Source organism: Uloborus diversus, chromosome 7 (genome assembly GCF_026930045.1).
Source record: "Uloborus diversus isolate 005 chromosome 7, Udiv.v.3.1, whole genome shotgun sequence".
Lineage (NCBI taxonomy): Eukaryota > Metazoa > Arthropoda > Arachnida > Araneae > Uloboridae > Uloborus > Uloborus diversus.
In genome coordinates, this window is record NC_072737.1 from 166,779,127 (window position 1) to 166,795,714 (window position 16,588).

The following is a 16,588-nucleotide window of genomic DNA, read 5'->3' on the forward strand; positions in this document are numbered from 1 at the left end:
GATGCTCAGGAATGTGGCTGTTCTGTTCCAGAACTGCTTGAAAATCTACATGGGAAGATACATTGTAACACTGAAAACTGGTTCACGAAATTCAAATTGCATACATTATTCGCTTTTGTGTAGGGTCACAGGGAAATCTTACTTAATACAATCAAACCTGTTTATCTCGAACCTGCCTATCTCGAAAACCTCTCTATGTCGAAGTTTTTCATTTTCCCTGTACCATAAAGTATTAATTCAATGTTTTCCTTCATGTTTGTCTCGAATGAAATTTTCTGAAAAACTGTATATCTCGAATTTCGACTAAAGTGTCTTTCTTGAATTTGATACCCAACGATCTTTATTAACTGGATTTTTTAGCCAAAAACCACTTTTCTTAATATTACCAGTCACATAATGCTCCAGAATTCAAACTTTATGTACAAGAAGCAAGTTTTCCAGCTATTATATCCGTTCGGAAACTGAGAGGAAGGAGACATTGTTGATTAGTAAAATTGCTTCCAAAGTTTTACTTTCGAGTCATTGCTCTAATTTCTTATTTTTAGAACTTTTTTCAAAACCTCTGTGCCTCAAAACCTCCATATCTAGAATTTTTCCTTTCTCCCGTAAAATTTGAGATAGACAGGTTCGACTGTATTACCGTGAGTGCTACTGCGTTTTTGAAACACAATTTGGTTTTTGTTTAGATAAAGTTACACAAATTTTTCTTTCTTGGATTTTAGTTCTGTGAGCATCGTAACATTTTGTATGATTAAATTCCTGTTCAATAGTATTGTCTCTGGCATTGGGATGATACAAAGGCGGATCCAGCGGTGGATTCAGAATACTATTTTAGGGGGGGGGGGCGGGTCATGCTGAAGAATTACCCCTCCCCTTCCCCTCATGAACAAACCTACAATTCTGGAGGGAAAAAAATCTGAAACTGCTTGGGTAAAAAGCACTAAATCGGCCAGGAATACGGCACCTAATAGGGCATACTAATCGTTACAAATTAATTTCATAAGCAATGAAAAGAAGTAGAATTTCAAATGTTTACTATCAAAAATAATTAATTAATCGAAAAGACTAGTGAGATCGTTTTCATTTTTAACTGACTTCAAAAATAGAGGTTATGATTTCGTCTTGCGGCTTTTTATGTATGTTTTCGTATTACTCCAAGAATACTGGACCGATTTGAAAAATTCTTTTTTTGTTTGGAAGGGTATACTTTTCAGATGGTCCCATGTTAATTTTGTCTGAATCTGATGAGGGATCTCGGAGAAATCTAAGAAACTTTAAATTTCATACGTTGTGGCTACGTAGACCAGCTTTCGTCAGCTGCGCAATACGTCGCAGGTCACGTGGTTTTAGTATGAACGGTGCATTTTTTCGACTTATTAATCTTGTCTTGAACAATATTTAATTCTCACGCATCAGGATGTTTGATTTTCACGGCGCCGCCTGTTAACTTTAATTATAGTCTTACTAATGTATTTATTATTTATGTAGCAAATCAGTAAATTAAATGTATTTTGCTACGAAAATAGTTGAATTAATTTATTATTTATTTATTTATTTATTTGCTAATTAATAACTTCATTTAGTCATTAAAGTTCTTTTTTATTATTATTTCAGTTTTGAAATATATTTAGCGTTCAATTCAAGTGAAATTGAAGACAAAAATCGCCCTGCCTCCCACCCCTCCGACGATTAAATTTATGTTCCTTAATAAATATATCGCAACTGGTGTCCGATTTCTGAAGTTTGACAAGTATTCTGGATTTAATATTTCATGATGCCTTAATTTACAGTTATGGCGAAAAGAATTAACAGACTTCGTTGGAATTTTTTTATGCACTATGCTCCCCGATTACTAGAAGACGCCTGGACCGATTAGGAAAATTCTTTTTCTGTTTAAAACGGTATACTTCTCCCTGTCGTCTAATGGTCTTCAAGTCCTGGTATGAGGGATCCTGGAAAAATCGAGGGAACTCTTCAAATTTCATACTCGCGCTTTGTTGTTTGTAAATTCATAACGTCTCACTTAGTGAAACGATTTTTATGTTTTTTTTTTTTTTTTGTTTAATGGATAGGAGTGATCTAACTTAGGTCCCAAACCTTTGCTTCACCATATTTGTTTTTGAGAAAAAACTTATGGGCAAAACCAGTAAACTTCATTTAATTTCAATATTAAACGATTAAATATAAAATCTATTGTTAAAGAAAGTGGCTTAAAACGAAGGTACTTTCTTTACTCAGTGTTAATGAAAGTGCTATAAAACATTAATATTAATCAGGGGTGCCCCCTCTAAGGGCGGGGGGCATGACTCCAGACGATTCTTACTCTGGAAGAATCACTTCACCCAGGGATACTAGAAAATGATGAACCAGAAGTGAGAGTGTTTTCTATTTTTTTTTTCTTCTTTCTTTTTCTCCATTACGATTTTTTTCCTTTTAAGAAAAAAGCTGGGAAACGCAACTAAAAGCGCTCCAGCACCATCTGAAAGATTGAAAATACCCAAAAGCAGCCGATCCATATGATAATTACCTTCCGGATATTTTTCTCACCCTAAATTGTGTGTGTGTGGGGGGGGGGGGAGGGGTACAAGCTAAAAGAACTCAGACGCTACATTAAGCTATTCCTCAATGACACAACATATTTTTGCACCGTTTAGCTACAAAATGGCTATTTAAATATCAACAATATTAAGTTTTATGAACATTGGTTCAGTAGATTTTGTGTAAATGTACAGGTGTGTGCATATGGTCCCTTAGTCAAAATTTTTGAAAAACAAATTAACATTATTTATGGACAGCCCCTAATTTATTTTGGATACGTTTGAAGTTTAAGGTAAATTTGGATCTGTTAGCTGCCTTATACGAATTAATTCTTGTTTCATAACAAAACATGAAGCTCAGGCAATTTCCTCGTATGCTCGCTGTTTATACAAAACAAATAATCAGAACTTGTCTAAACTGTTCCCACGACGATTGTTCGATAACGATCGTTTGCTCGAGGTCGAGGCCAGGGACACTTTATTCGATCCTTCCCGCTCGATTTATGAGGCGACCTTCCCAAGGACGGTCTGACGCCTTTGGCCAAACATAGATGGCGAAGAGAAAGAAAAAAAAAATGTTAATTATGTGACAAGACAAGAGGATGAACAAGAAACAGTTACGTGAGAGGACTGATGACACATATGTTACAGCCAAACTCGCTTATGACGAACCCTGATTTTACGAGAACCTGGATGTAACGAGGTAACCTGTCATTGGGGAGAGCAGCCAGGGGCGCCCTGATGGATGTCATGGGAGGTCGCTGTGACCTTCCAAAAATTTCTTTGTTTGACAAATTTTGTCTGACGATTCGGTAAATTATTATCATTCGGCGAAATTTGGGGTTCCATTCGGAAAAATTATCATCATTCGGCAAAATTTGGAGCTCCATTCGGAAAATATATCATCATTCGGCGAAATTTGGAGCTCCATTCGGCAAAAATATCATCATTCGGAGAAATTTGGAGCTCCATTCGGCAAAAATATCATCATTCGGAGAAATTTAGGGCTCCGTTTGGCAAAATTTGGAGTTCTATTCTGGAAAAATATCATCATTCGGAGAAATTTAGAGCTCCGTTCGGCAAAATTTGAAGTTCTATTCGGCAAATATATCATCATTCGCCGAAATTTGGAGCTCCATTCGGCAAAAATATCATCATTCGGAGAAATTTAGAGCTCCGTTTGGCAAAATTTGGAGTTCTATTCTGGAAAAATATCATCATTCGGAGAAATTTAGGGCTCCGTTCGGCAAAATTTGGAGTTCTATTCGGCAAATATATCATCATTCGGCGAAATTTAGAGCCCCATTCGGCAAAATTTGGAGTTCTATTCGGCAAAAATATCATTATTCGAAGAAATTTAGAGCTCCGTTCGGCAAAAATATCATCATTCGGAGAAATTTAAAGCTCTGTTTGGCAAAATTTGGAGCTCTATTCTGGAAAAATATCATCATTCGGAGAAATTTAGAGCTCCGTTCGGCAAAATTTGGAATTCTATTCGGCAAATATATCATCATTCGGCGAAATTTAGAGCTCCATTCGGCAAAATTTGGAGTTCTATTCGGCAAAAATGTCATCATTCGGAGAAATTTAGAGCTCCGTTCGGCAAAATTTGGAGTTCTATTCGGCAAAAATATCATCATTCGGCAAAATTTAGAGCTCCATTCGGCAAAATTTTGAGTTCCATTCGGAAAATTGAGAATTTCCGCCCTGCCATAAATTTAAGTTCCGGGCACTCCTGCATATTGCAACATCTTTTTTTCTTTCTCTTTGGTCTGTAACTTAGTTGATGAAAGATATTAGTTCATTCACTTATGCTCATATTTTAGCTACAAATGTTCAGGGCCCGATTAGCCTCTGAAGTTAGGGGAAGGTAAGTCCCATTTCAGGGCCCCCCCACCTTTTGTTTTCAACCAGGGGTGCCCATCCCCCCCCAAGTTCAATGGCGCAAATTCCCCACCCCCCAAAATTTTCCTCAACTCTCCCCCTCCCTTTTTGTTTTTAGCTCGTTTTTTGTTTTATTTATTTATTTTTTAAAAATAATTTTTAATTTTTTTTCTTTTTAATATTTTTTATTTATTTATTCTTTTAAATATTTTTTTATTTATTTATGTATTTAATTATTTTAATAATTATTATTATTTTATTGAAAAATTTCTGTGCTACTCCAATGACACACACACCAACTAAATAAATGAAATAAAAATTAAATGGAATAAAATAAAATAAAATAGATACTAATTTAAGTTAAAAATAAATCAATCAATAAATAAATAAAAAGCAATTTAAAAAATCCCCCCCCCCCAAAAAAAAAAGTTTGATGGCGCAACCTGCGCCAAAATCCCCCTTTGTGGGCACCCCTGTTTTCAACATAATTTTCTAAAAACTCGACGCACATTGAAACACAACTCACTGATGCAGCACGTTGGGGCTAACTTCACAGAATGAAAATAGCTTGCTACCACATTTTATGAACTTTGTCCTCACTTTTTCCAATTCTTCCAAAAATTTTATTTAGCGAGTTCTAATGTTTGAATACTTTTAAAAATGCATTCAAAAGCAGAAACTGAAAATTTTAAGTCATTTTTGGACCCCCTGTTAATTCTGAAGGGAAACTCAAGTATCCTGGGCCTTTTGGGTAATCAGGCCCTGCAAATGTTAGCTAAAACTTAAAATGAAATATTTTTTAAAAGAGTTCGTGTGTATGTAAATAATGAGCGTTAATGTGAGTCGACAAGCTGTTTCAACATGCCTCATGGTGAGGCATGTTGGAACACAAGGGAACAAGCGATCTTCCTCCAGATTAATTTGACTCTTAAGTGATGTATCAGTTATTTGATATTAAAAATATACATTCAGCATTATTTTCGCTCGAAATACAATTATCTTTCACGAAATTTTCTTCATTAATTTAAAAACTAAACTTTTGATTTATATAAGTGATTTTCTTTCCTTTTTTTTTGAGCAATCACGATTGCTTATTGCCTTCATTGACTGTTTTTGGCGTCCTATCATTTTATTTTCCCACCGCCACCCTCCGCACCATCACCGTAGACCGGCTCCTCACGATGCTGCTCCTCTAGCGAAAGCCGTCTCCAGGTTGCATCCATGTCCTACACACACGCGCATACATACACAACTACACACGCACACAAACACATACACCTACACATACACATATACGCATACATACAGACACTTACACATACACACACACATACACACAACTACCCACATATTCATGCCTGCACACAGAGACAAACACATATGCCTACACACATACACATACCCCCCACACACACATATATTCATACACACAACTACCCACATACCATACCCCTTACACACAAACACACATACCCTCCCCCCAGTGGCGGATCCAGAGGCCTGTTTTGGGGGGGGGCGATTTTATCCATGGGCGATTGGTCCACAAAAAATTGGGGGGGGGGGTCAGAGAAGTCACGGGAGGGGGGATGTGGGCAGCGCCTTTATTTATTTATTTATTATTTATTTTAAATTTTATAAAATTGGGCTATGGTATTTTTGTTGTTGGTTAAATGATCGTCTCAAAAAAAAAAAAAAAAAGAAAAAAAACCTAGGGACACGACCTGAAATCTCGAGACAAATATCAACAGTAGACTTCCTTCTTTCGATTCAAAGCTCCAATTTAATCTTCATCATAAAACGTGACAAACATTTAAAGTACCCTTATTAAGTCAATTCTTCTTTCTTTAAACACGTGAAACGATCAGCACCAGCATTTTCCAGTCGATCTATAACTTTGAAGTTAGAAAAACGGAGGGGCAGTGCCCCTTTGTTTTTGAAAAGGAAGGGCAGTTGCCCCCACGAGCCGCCTATGATTCCATCCCATCCGTTCTCACATGCGCTCAAAAGTATCGGACGCACAAAAGCTATTTCGTTGCGAAGATCATTCATGAGCTTTTAAATTGAGTCTTACAAATAAAGGAAATACATTCCCTTATATCGCCATTTTTTATATATTTTCTCTCATCCTGTTATAGAATGAAAAAAAATACCATTCTAATGTAACGTGGGATTTTCAGAGATCGATATGACATGGATTTATGAGGCATTTCTATGAATCTCCTCGGTAATACATTTTTGAATAAAAATAATGTCTAATGATTGCAGAAAAAATGAAAACAAGCAACTACCAAAGTTCACTATAACTACAAATAGCGGCAGTAAAAAACGCGAAACAAAAGTTTAAATAAAGATATATCGAAATAAATCTTGTAACAAAAATTGCTTTTATGATAGAACCAGAAGCAAATAAAGCGGTTAATTTTCGTTATACAAAACATAATTTTCCACTATTTAACCAGTATTAAAATAACTTTAGGATCAAAATAAAACGTTTTAAGTGTAGTTTACTTTTGTTTGAATAAGATTTTACTAGGAAATGCGAAATACAAGAGACAGAAAAGATCTTTTAACAATTAAAAAAAAATTGATCTGTTAAAAAACCATATTCTGTTGCAGCATTGTTAAATTACACTTAATCAGTGGCGTAGCAAACTTGGATGTCAACCGGGGTGGTAATCTGGGCTATCACCCCTCACCCCTCCCCATCAACCGAAGGCGAAAAAAAACCTTATTCAATGTTCGATGAAAGAAACGAAGTTCATACAATATTCATAAACAAAACAAAATTGTGTCCCCCCCCCCCCGAGAGGGATATCATCCGAAATAAACGTTTCCCTCGTATTGATACCAATGCATTTGAGAGATTATAAAACATATGCGAATTTCTGTTGGTATTTACATTTTTCTGGAACTCTTCCATGCGTTTAATTAATAAATTTCATACGTTGTGGCTACGTAGACCAGCTTTCGTCAGCTGCGCAATACGTCGCAGGTCACGTGGTTTTAGTATGAACGGTGCATTTTTTCGACTTATTAATCTTGTCTTGAACAATATTTAATTCTCACGCATCAGGATGTTTGATTTTCACGGCGCCGCCTGTTAACTTTAATTATAGTCTTACTAATGTATTTATTATTTATGTAGCAAATCAGTAAATTAAATGTATTTTGCTACGAAAATAGTTGAATTAATTTATTATTTATTTATTTATTTATTTGCTAATTAATAACTTCATTTAGTCATTAAAGTTCTTTTTTATTATTATTTCAGTTTTGAAATATATTTAGCGTTCAATTCAAGTGAAATTGAAGACAAAAATCGCCCTGCCTCCCACCCCTCCGACGATTAAATTTATGTTCCTTAATAAATATATCGCAACTGGTGTCCGATTTCTGAAGTTTGACAAGTATTCTGGATTTAATATTTCATGATGCCTTAATTTACAGTTATGGCGAAAAGAATTAACAGACTTCGTTGGAATTTTTTTATGCACTATGCTCCCCGATTACTAGAAGACGCCTGGACCGATTAGGAAAATTCTTTTTCTGTTTAAAACGGTATACTTCTCCCTGTCGTCTAATGGTCTTCAAGTCCTGGTATGAGGGATCCTGGAAAAATCGAGGGAACTCTTCAAATTTCATACTCGCGCTTTGTTGTTTGTAAATTCATAACGTCTCACTTAGTGAAACGATTTTTATGTTTTTTTTTTTTTTTTTTTTTTTTTTGTTTAATGGATAGGAGTGATCTAACTTAGGTCCCAAACCTTTGCTTCACCATATTTGTTTTTGAGAAAAAACTTATGGGCAAAACCAGTAAACTTCATTTAATTTCAATATTAAACGATTAAATATAAAATCTATTGTTAAAGAAAGTGGCTTAAAACGAAGGTACTTTCTTTACTCAGTGTTAATGAAAGTGCTATAAAACATTAATATTAATCAGGGGTGCCCCCTCTAAGGGCGGGGGGCATGACTCCAGACGATTCTTACTCTGGAAGAATCACTTCACCCAGGGATACTAGAAAATGATGAACCAGAAGTGAGAGTGTTTTCTATTTTTTTTTTCTTCTTTCTTTTTCTCCATTACGATTTTTTTCCTTTTAAGAAAAAAGCTGGGAAACGCAACTAAAAGCGCTCCAGCACCATCTGAAAGATTGAAAATACCCAAAAGCAGCCGATCCATATGATAATTACCTTCCGGATATTTTTCTCACCCTAAATTGTGTGTGTGTGGGGGGGGGAGGGGTACAAGCTAAAAGAACTCAGACGCTACATTAAGCTATTCCTCAATGACACAACATATTTTTGCACCGTTTAGCTACAAAATGGCTATTTAAATATCAACAATATTAAGTTTTATGAACATTGGTTCAGTAGATTTTGTGTAAATGTACAGGTGTGTGCATATGGTCCCTTAGTCAAAATTTTTGAAAAACAAATTAACATTATTTATGGACAGCCCCTAATTTATTTTGGATACGTTTGAAGTTTAAGGTAAATTTGGATCTGTTAGCTGCCTTATACGAATTAATTCTTGTTTCATAACAAAACATGAAGCTCAGGCAATTTCCTCGTAATGCTCGCTGTTTATACAAAACAAATAATCAGAACTTGTCTAAACTGTTCCCACGACGATTGTTCGATAACGATCGTTTGCTCGAGGTCGAGGCCAGGGACACTTTATTCGATCCTTCCCGCTCGATTTATGAGGCGACCTTCCCAAGGACGGTCTGACGCCTTTGGCCAAACATAGATGGCGAAGAGAAAGAAAAAAAAAATGTTAATTATGTGACAAGACAAGAGGATGAACAAGAAACAGTTACGTGAGAGGACTGATGACACATATGTTACAGCCAAACTCGCTTATGACGAACCCTGATTTTACGAGAACCTGGATGTAACGAGGTAACCTGTCATTGGGGAGAGCAGCCAGGGGCGCCCTGATGGATGTCATGGGAGGTCGCTGTGACCTTCCAAAAATTTCTTTGTTTGACAAATTTTGTCTGACGATTCGGTAAATTATTATCATTCGGCGAAATTTGGGGTTCCATTCGGAAAAATTATCATCATTCGGCAAAATTTGGAGCTCCATTCGGAAAATATATCATCATTCGGCGAAATTTGGAGCTCCATTCGGCAAAAATATCATCATTCGGAGAAATTTGGAGCTCCATTCGGCAAAAATATCATCATTCGGAGAAATTTAGGGCTCCGTTTGGCAAAATTTGGAGTTCTATTCTGGAAAAATATCATCATTCGGAGAAATTTAGAGCTCCGTTCGGCAAAATTTGAAGTTCTATTCGGCAAATATATCATCATTCGCCGAAATTTGGAGCTCCATTCGGCAAAAATATCATCATTCGGAGAAATTTAGAGCTCCGTTTGGCAAAATTTGGAGTTCTATTCTGGAAAAATATCATCATTCGGAGAAATTTAGGGCTCCGTTCGGCAAAATTTGGAGTTCTATTCGGCAAATATATCATCATTCGGCGAAATTTAGAGCCCCATTCGGCAAAATTTGGAGTTCTATTCGGCAAAAATATCATTATTCGAAGAAATTTAGAGCTCCGTTCGGCAAAAATATCATCATTCGGAGAAATTTAAAGCTCTGTTTGGCAAAATTTGGAGCTCTATTCTGGAAAAATATCATCATTCGGAGAAATTTAGAGCTCCGTTCGGCAAAATTTGGAATTCTATTCGGCAAATATATCATCATTCGGCGAAATTTAGAGCTCCATTCGGCAAAATTTGGAGTTCTATTCGGCAAAAATGTCATCATTCGGAGAAATTTAGAGCTCCGTTCGGCAAAATTTGGAGTTCTATTCGGCAAAAATATCATCATTCGGCAAAATTTAGAGCTCCATTCGGCAAAATTTTGAGTTCCATTCGGAAAATTGAGAATTTCCGCCCTGCCATAAATTTAAGTTCCGGGCACTCCTGCATATTGCAACATCTTTTTTTCTTTCTCTTTGGTCTGTAACTTAGTTGATGAAAGATATTAGTTCATTCACTTATGCTCATATTTTAGCTACAAATGTTCAGGGCCCGATTAGCCTCTGAAGTTAGGGGAAGGTAAGTCCCATTTCAGGGCCCCCCCACCTTTTGTTTTCAACCAGGGGTGCCCATCCCCCCCCCCAAGTTCAATGGCGCAAATTCCCCACCCCCCAAAATTTTCCTCAACTCTCCCCCTCCCTTTTTGTTTTTAGCTCGTTTTTTGTTTTATTTATTTATTTTTTAAAAATAATTTTTAATTTTTTTTCTTTTTAATATTTTTTATTTATTTATTCTTTTAAATATTTTTTTATTTATTTATGTATTTAATTATTTTAATAATTATTATTATTTTATTGAAAAATTTCTGTGCTACTCCAATGACACACACACCAACTAAATAAATGAAATAAAAATTAAATGGAATAAAATAAAATAAAATAGATACTAATTTAAGTTAAAAATAAATCAATCAATAAATAAATAAAAAGCAATTTAAAAAATCCCCCCCCCCCCAAAAAAAAAGTTTGATGGCGCAACCTGCGCCAAAATCCCCCTTTGTGGGCACCCCTGTTTTCAACATAATTTTCTAAAAACTCGACGCACATTGAAACACAACTCACTGATGCAGCACGTTGGGGCTAACTTCACAGAATGAAAATAGCTTGCTACCACATTTTATGAACTTTGTCCTCACTTTTTCCAATTCTTCCAAAAATTTTATTTAGCGAGTTCTAATGTTTGAATACTTTTAAAAATGCATTCAAAAGCAGAAACTGAAAATTTTAAGTCATTTTTGGACCCCCTGTTAATTCTGAAGGGAAACTCAAGTATCCTGGGCCTTTTGGGTAATCAGGCCCTGCAAATGTTAGCTAAAACTTAAAATGAAATATTTTTTAAAAGAGTTCGTGTGTATGTAAATAATGAGCGTTAATGTGAGTCGACAAGCTGTTTCAACATGCCTCATGGTGAGGCATGTTGGAACACAAGGGAACAAGCGATCTTCCTCCAGATTAATTTGACTCTTAAGTGATGTATCAGTTATTTGATATTAAAAATATACATTCAGCATTATTTTCGCTCGAAATACAATTAGCTTTCACGAAATTTTCTTCATTAATTTAAAAACTAAACTTTTGATTTATATAAGTGATTTTCTTTCCTTTTTTTTTGAGCAATCACGATTGCTTATTGCCTTCATTGACTGTTTTTGGCGTCCTATCATTTTATTTTCCCACCGCCACCCTCCGCACCATCACCGTAGACCGGCTCCTCACGATGCTGCTCCTCTAGCGAAAGCCGTCTCCAGGTTGCATCCATGTCCTACACACACGCGCATACATACACAACTACACACGCACACAAACACATACACCTACACATACACATATACGCATACATACAGACACTTACACATACACACACACATACACACAACTACCCACATATTCATGCCTGCACACAGAGACAAACACATATGCCTACACACATACACATACCCCCCACACACACATATATTCATACACACAACTACCCACATACCATACCCCTTACACACAAACACACATACCCTCCCCCCAGTGGCGGATCCAGAGGCCTGTTTTGGGGGGGGGGCGATTTTATCCATGGGCGATTGGTCCACAAAAAATTGGGGGGGGGGGTCAGAGAAGTCACGGGAGGGGGGATGTGGGCAGCGCCTTTATTTATTTATTTATTATTTATTTTAAATTTTATAAAATTGGGCTATGGTATTTTTGTTGTTGGTTAAATGATCGTCTCAAAAAAAAAAAAAAAAAAAAAAACCTAGGGACACGACCTGAAATCTCGAGACAAATATCAACAGTAGACTTCCTTCTTTCGATTCAAAGCTCCAATTTAATCTTCATCATAAAACGTGACAAACATTTAAAGTACCCTTATTAAGTCAATTCTTCTTTCTTTAAACACGTGAAACGATCAGCACCAGCATTTTCCAGTCGATCTATAACTTTGAAGTTAGAAAAACGGAGGGGCAGTGCCCCTTTGTTTTTGAAAAGGAAGGGCAGTTGCCCCCACGAGCCGCCTATGATTCCATCCCATCCGTTCTCACATGCGCTCAAAAGTATCGGACGCACAAAAGCTATTTCGTTGCGAAGATCATTCATGAGCTTTTAAATTGAGTCTTACAAATAAAGGAAATACATTCCCTTATATCGCCATTTTTTATATATTTTCTCTCATCCTGTTATAGAATGAAAAAAAATACCATTCTAATGTAACGTGGGATTTTCAGAGATCGATATGACATGGATTTATGAGGCATTTCTATGAATCTCCTCGGTAATACATTTTTGAATAAAAATAATGTCTAATGATTGCAGAAAAAATGAAAACAAGCAACTACCAAAGTTCACTATAACTACAAATAGCGGCAGTAAAAAACGCGAAACAAAAGTTTAAATAAAGATATATCGAAATAAATCTTGTAACAAAAATTGCTTTTATGATAGAACCAGAAGCAAATAAAGCGGTTAATTTTCGTTATACAAAACATAATTTTCCACTATTTAACCAGTATTAAAATAACTTTAGGATCAAAATAAAACGTTTTAAGTGTAGTTTACTTTTGTTTGAATAAGATTTTACTAGGAAATGCGAAATACAAGAGACAGAAAAGATCTTTTAACAATTAAAAAAAAATTGATCTGTTAAAAAACCATATTCTGTTGCAGCATTGTTAAATTACACTTAATCAGTGGCGTAGCAAACTTGGATGTCAACCGGGGTGGTAATCTGGGCTATCACCCCTCACCCCTCCCCATCAACCGAAGGCGAAAAAAAACCTTATTCAATGTTCGATGAAAGAAACGAAGTTCATACAATATTCATAAACAAAACAAAATTGTGTCCCCCCCCCCCGAGAGGGATATCATCCGAAATAAACGTTTCCCTCGTATTGATACCAATGCATTTGAGAGATTATAAAACATATGCGAATTTCTGTTGGTATTTACATTTTTCTGGAACTCTTCCATGCGTTTTGGGTGTCTCCGCCCCCCCCCCCCGCCCCACTCCATATGAGTATCAGCCGCCTCAAATGCCCTTCTAGTGAGACCAATATGTTTGATAGAAAAAAAATATTTTTTTTTTTCATGTTGGAAATAAAATTCAGAATTGAAACATCGAAATTTCTCATATTCATTTTAGTGTCACACTCTAGGGGATGTCACCCGGCTTAGCCCCGCCCTGCAAAATAATTTTTAATATAAATTGAAATGTTGGGGAATTTTTTTTAGAATTGAAGCATTTAAATTTTTCAAAAAAAGTTGAAGATCAATTTCGGGTGCCACCAGGGGCAAACCCATCCGCGCCACCGTAGCAATGCTACTGACTTCATCAACTCACATTTATATATAAAATAATTAAATTTATCAAATAGATAAAGGAGAAAAAAAACCCGTATTTTCATATCAATCAACTAAAAAACCGCAAATTAAGGGAATATGTAATACCCCCCCCCCTGGAGCAAAAATAAAACGTATGTATGGCACCAGTTATAAATATGCAGGAATGATTACACCTTCGAACGATATAAAACAAACGCTGAGAAGGAAATACGCTTTCAATTTTTAACATTTATCATTTAAATTTTGAGCATAAATTAAAAAAATTTAATGTATAAATTTTGAATTTGAAAAAAAAAATTAGATTATTCTTCAGAAAGTGTTCAAACAAAAACGATTTATTTTGGTATGCAACCTAATAGTAAAAAAAAAAACCCACGAGGTCTGTTGGGGGGGGGGCGATCGCCCCAATCGCCCCCCCCTGTGGATCCGCCACTGCCTCCCCCACACAAATACACACGCCTACATACACACACTCGTGATTGCGAAAAACATAATTTGAATTTGAAATGTCAAAAATCAAATTAATTTTTTTTTTTTTTTTTTTTTGAGAATTACGATTGCTTATTGTTCTCACTTGACCGTCCTTGATGTTGTGGTTCCTTTTTCAGCTTGGACCAGGGACACCAGCACCACCGCCCACCGGCCTCTGCAGGCGCTGCTCCGAGCACTGCCTCCTGGAATCCGTTTCTCCTGGTCGGGGGCGTTCATGTCCTACACACGCACATATACACACACGTCTACGTGCATACACACGGGTCTCCGCACACACACAAGCCCACACATGAACGCACGCGTGCCTACACATACACACACGCCTGCACACACACACACACACATAACTGTACACAAAACCGCGCAGGAGGAGGGGTAGGCTTGGGGGGACAGGAGCTGTTTCTAGAAACAATAACTCCAATGAGTAGGGCCCTGTCGCAACTCGTGTTTGCGAAAAACATAATTTTAATTCAAAGTTTCAGAATTCAAATTAATTATCTTTTTTTTTTCTTTTTCTTTTTTTGTTTAATCAATTTATTTAAATCAAGATGATTTAAATCAGTGAACACCAGAAACTAATATTATTTCAATACACTTCCCTAATCAAGAAGAGATACAGGAATAGGGCATAATAAGCACTGTTTCAACATGCCCCACACCATGTCAGCATGAAAAATGTCTTCTATAAAGGAAGAGTCGGATTTTCAAGGAATGTGACAATATAACTTTTGATGAGGTGAGTATCATACTTCAAAAGTAAATCAGTATTTTAAGAAATGTGATAAAGTTACTTACATTGCTTCAAATTATAGTTTCAAATACATAGCTGCCCGAAAGGATTAAAGACATAGGCGGCTGATGCCCCAAAAAACTGGGGGGGGGGTCCAAAGGATGTGCGGGGGGGGGACAGGTTTGGTGGACGACACACCCTTACAGTTAAATTTTTTCTTCAAAAGCTGTGCAATTGAATTTTTATGTCACTATAATGAATTGACCTTCTTCCAAAAATTCGAGAAACGGACTCAAAAAGTGGGATCAGATGGCCACAGAAGATTCCCTCCTACGAAATCAAAGTTCCATTTTAATTTTTACGTAGTGATAACCAGAAAAAAAGCATAAAACAAGCAATTATTAAGTCAGTTTTTTCTTTAATCACGTGAATAGACCATCGCTATCATTTTTCATTTGACCCTTATTAATTTTGTACTTAGAAAAAGTGGAGGGGCCAAGTCCCTTTACCGTTGAAAGTGAGAGGGCAATTGCCCCTCTTGCCCCCTCGTACGAGCTGCCTATGATTAAAGACCTAGAGTCCTGAAAACAACATGGATAATAGCTGAATTTAACAACTTGTTAAAAAAAACTGAGACGGATTCTGGGTTGTTATATTTCTAAAATATAATTTTGCATTACCAGCAAAGAGCTACACAATTCACATGCACATCTATTGCGAAAAATGTTCCCTTACCCTTGCCCTTGTCGTTCTTTCTCTTAAACTTTGTCATTTTGTTCCAAGCATTTCTTATCCGACTTAATGTATTTCAAAACTTGGCACCACTGCTTACTATTTAATTACTAGAAAGTCGCCCGTCATGGTATGACCGGTGAAAATTGTTTCTACATTTGAGTGAAGCAATGGGGTGGTTTCCTTCAGTCAAAAGTACTACTTTTAGTCACTGAAATGGATAGAATGAGCAAAAAAATAAAATAACATAGACCCAGAAAATACTTTCATTTTCCCAACAGCTTTTTTTAAATTAATTTTTTTAGATGTCCGATTTTTCAAACAAGGCGTGGTCTTGATGACGTCACAAATGATGCACTTTTGTGCCGCATCTTTCTACTACGTTTCCACGTTTTGATAATCAAGCAGCGAATTAAAATTGCGCTCTACGCTTGCTATCGACCATATCGTTGCCAATACACGTGAGTAAAGATGAGAGTTAAATATTTTGCACTGTGAATGACAACACTGAATGGCATTTCACCATTTGTGATGTCATCGGCAGAAGCCGTAAACAATGAAAGCGCTCCGATTTAACGATTTCAGTAATTTTTTTAAAATTTCAAACGTAAACAAATTCATCAGAAAAGGGTCAGATCCTATGTTTTAAAGCATGCTCTTTCAGAAAAAAATACTTTTGAAATTTTGGAAACGACCCCATTTAAGCTAAAAAGAAACGTGAGCAAACTAAGCGAGAAACGTGTTTGGTAGCGTATGTTTTCGATTTGGACTTGTAAAACTAGATGGCAGCACTACTCTACGAAGTATGAAAATTATACCCCAGATTTTAAAATTAT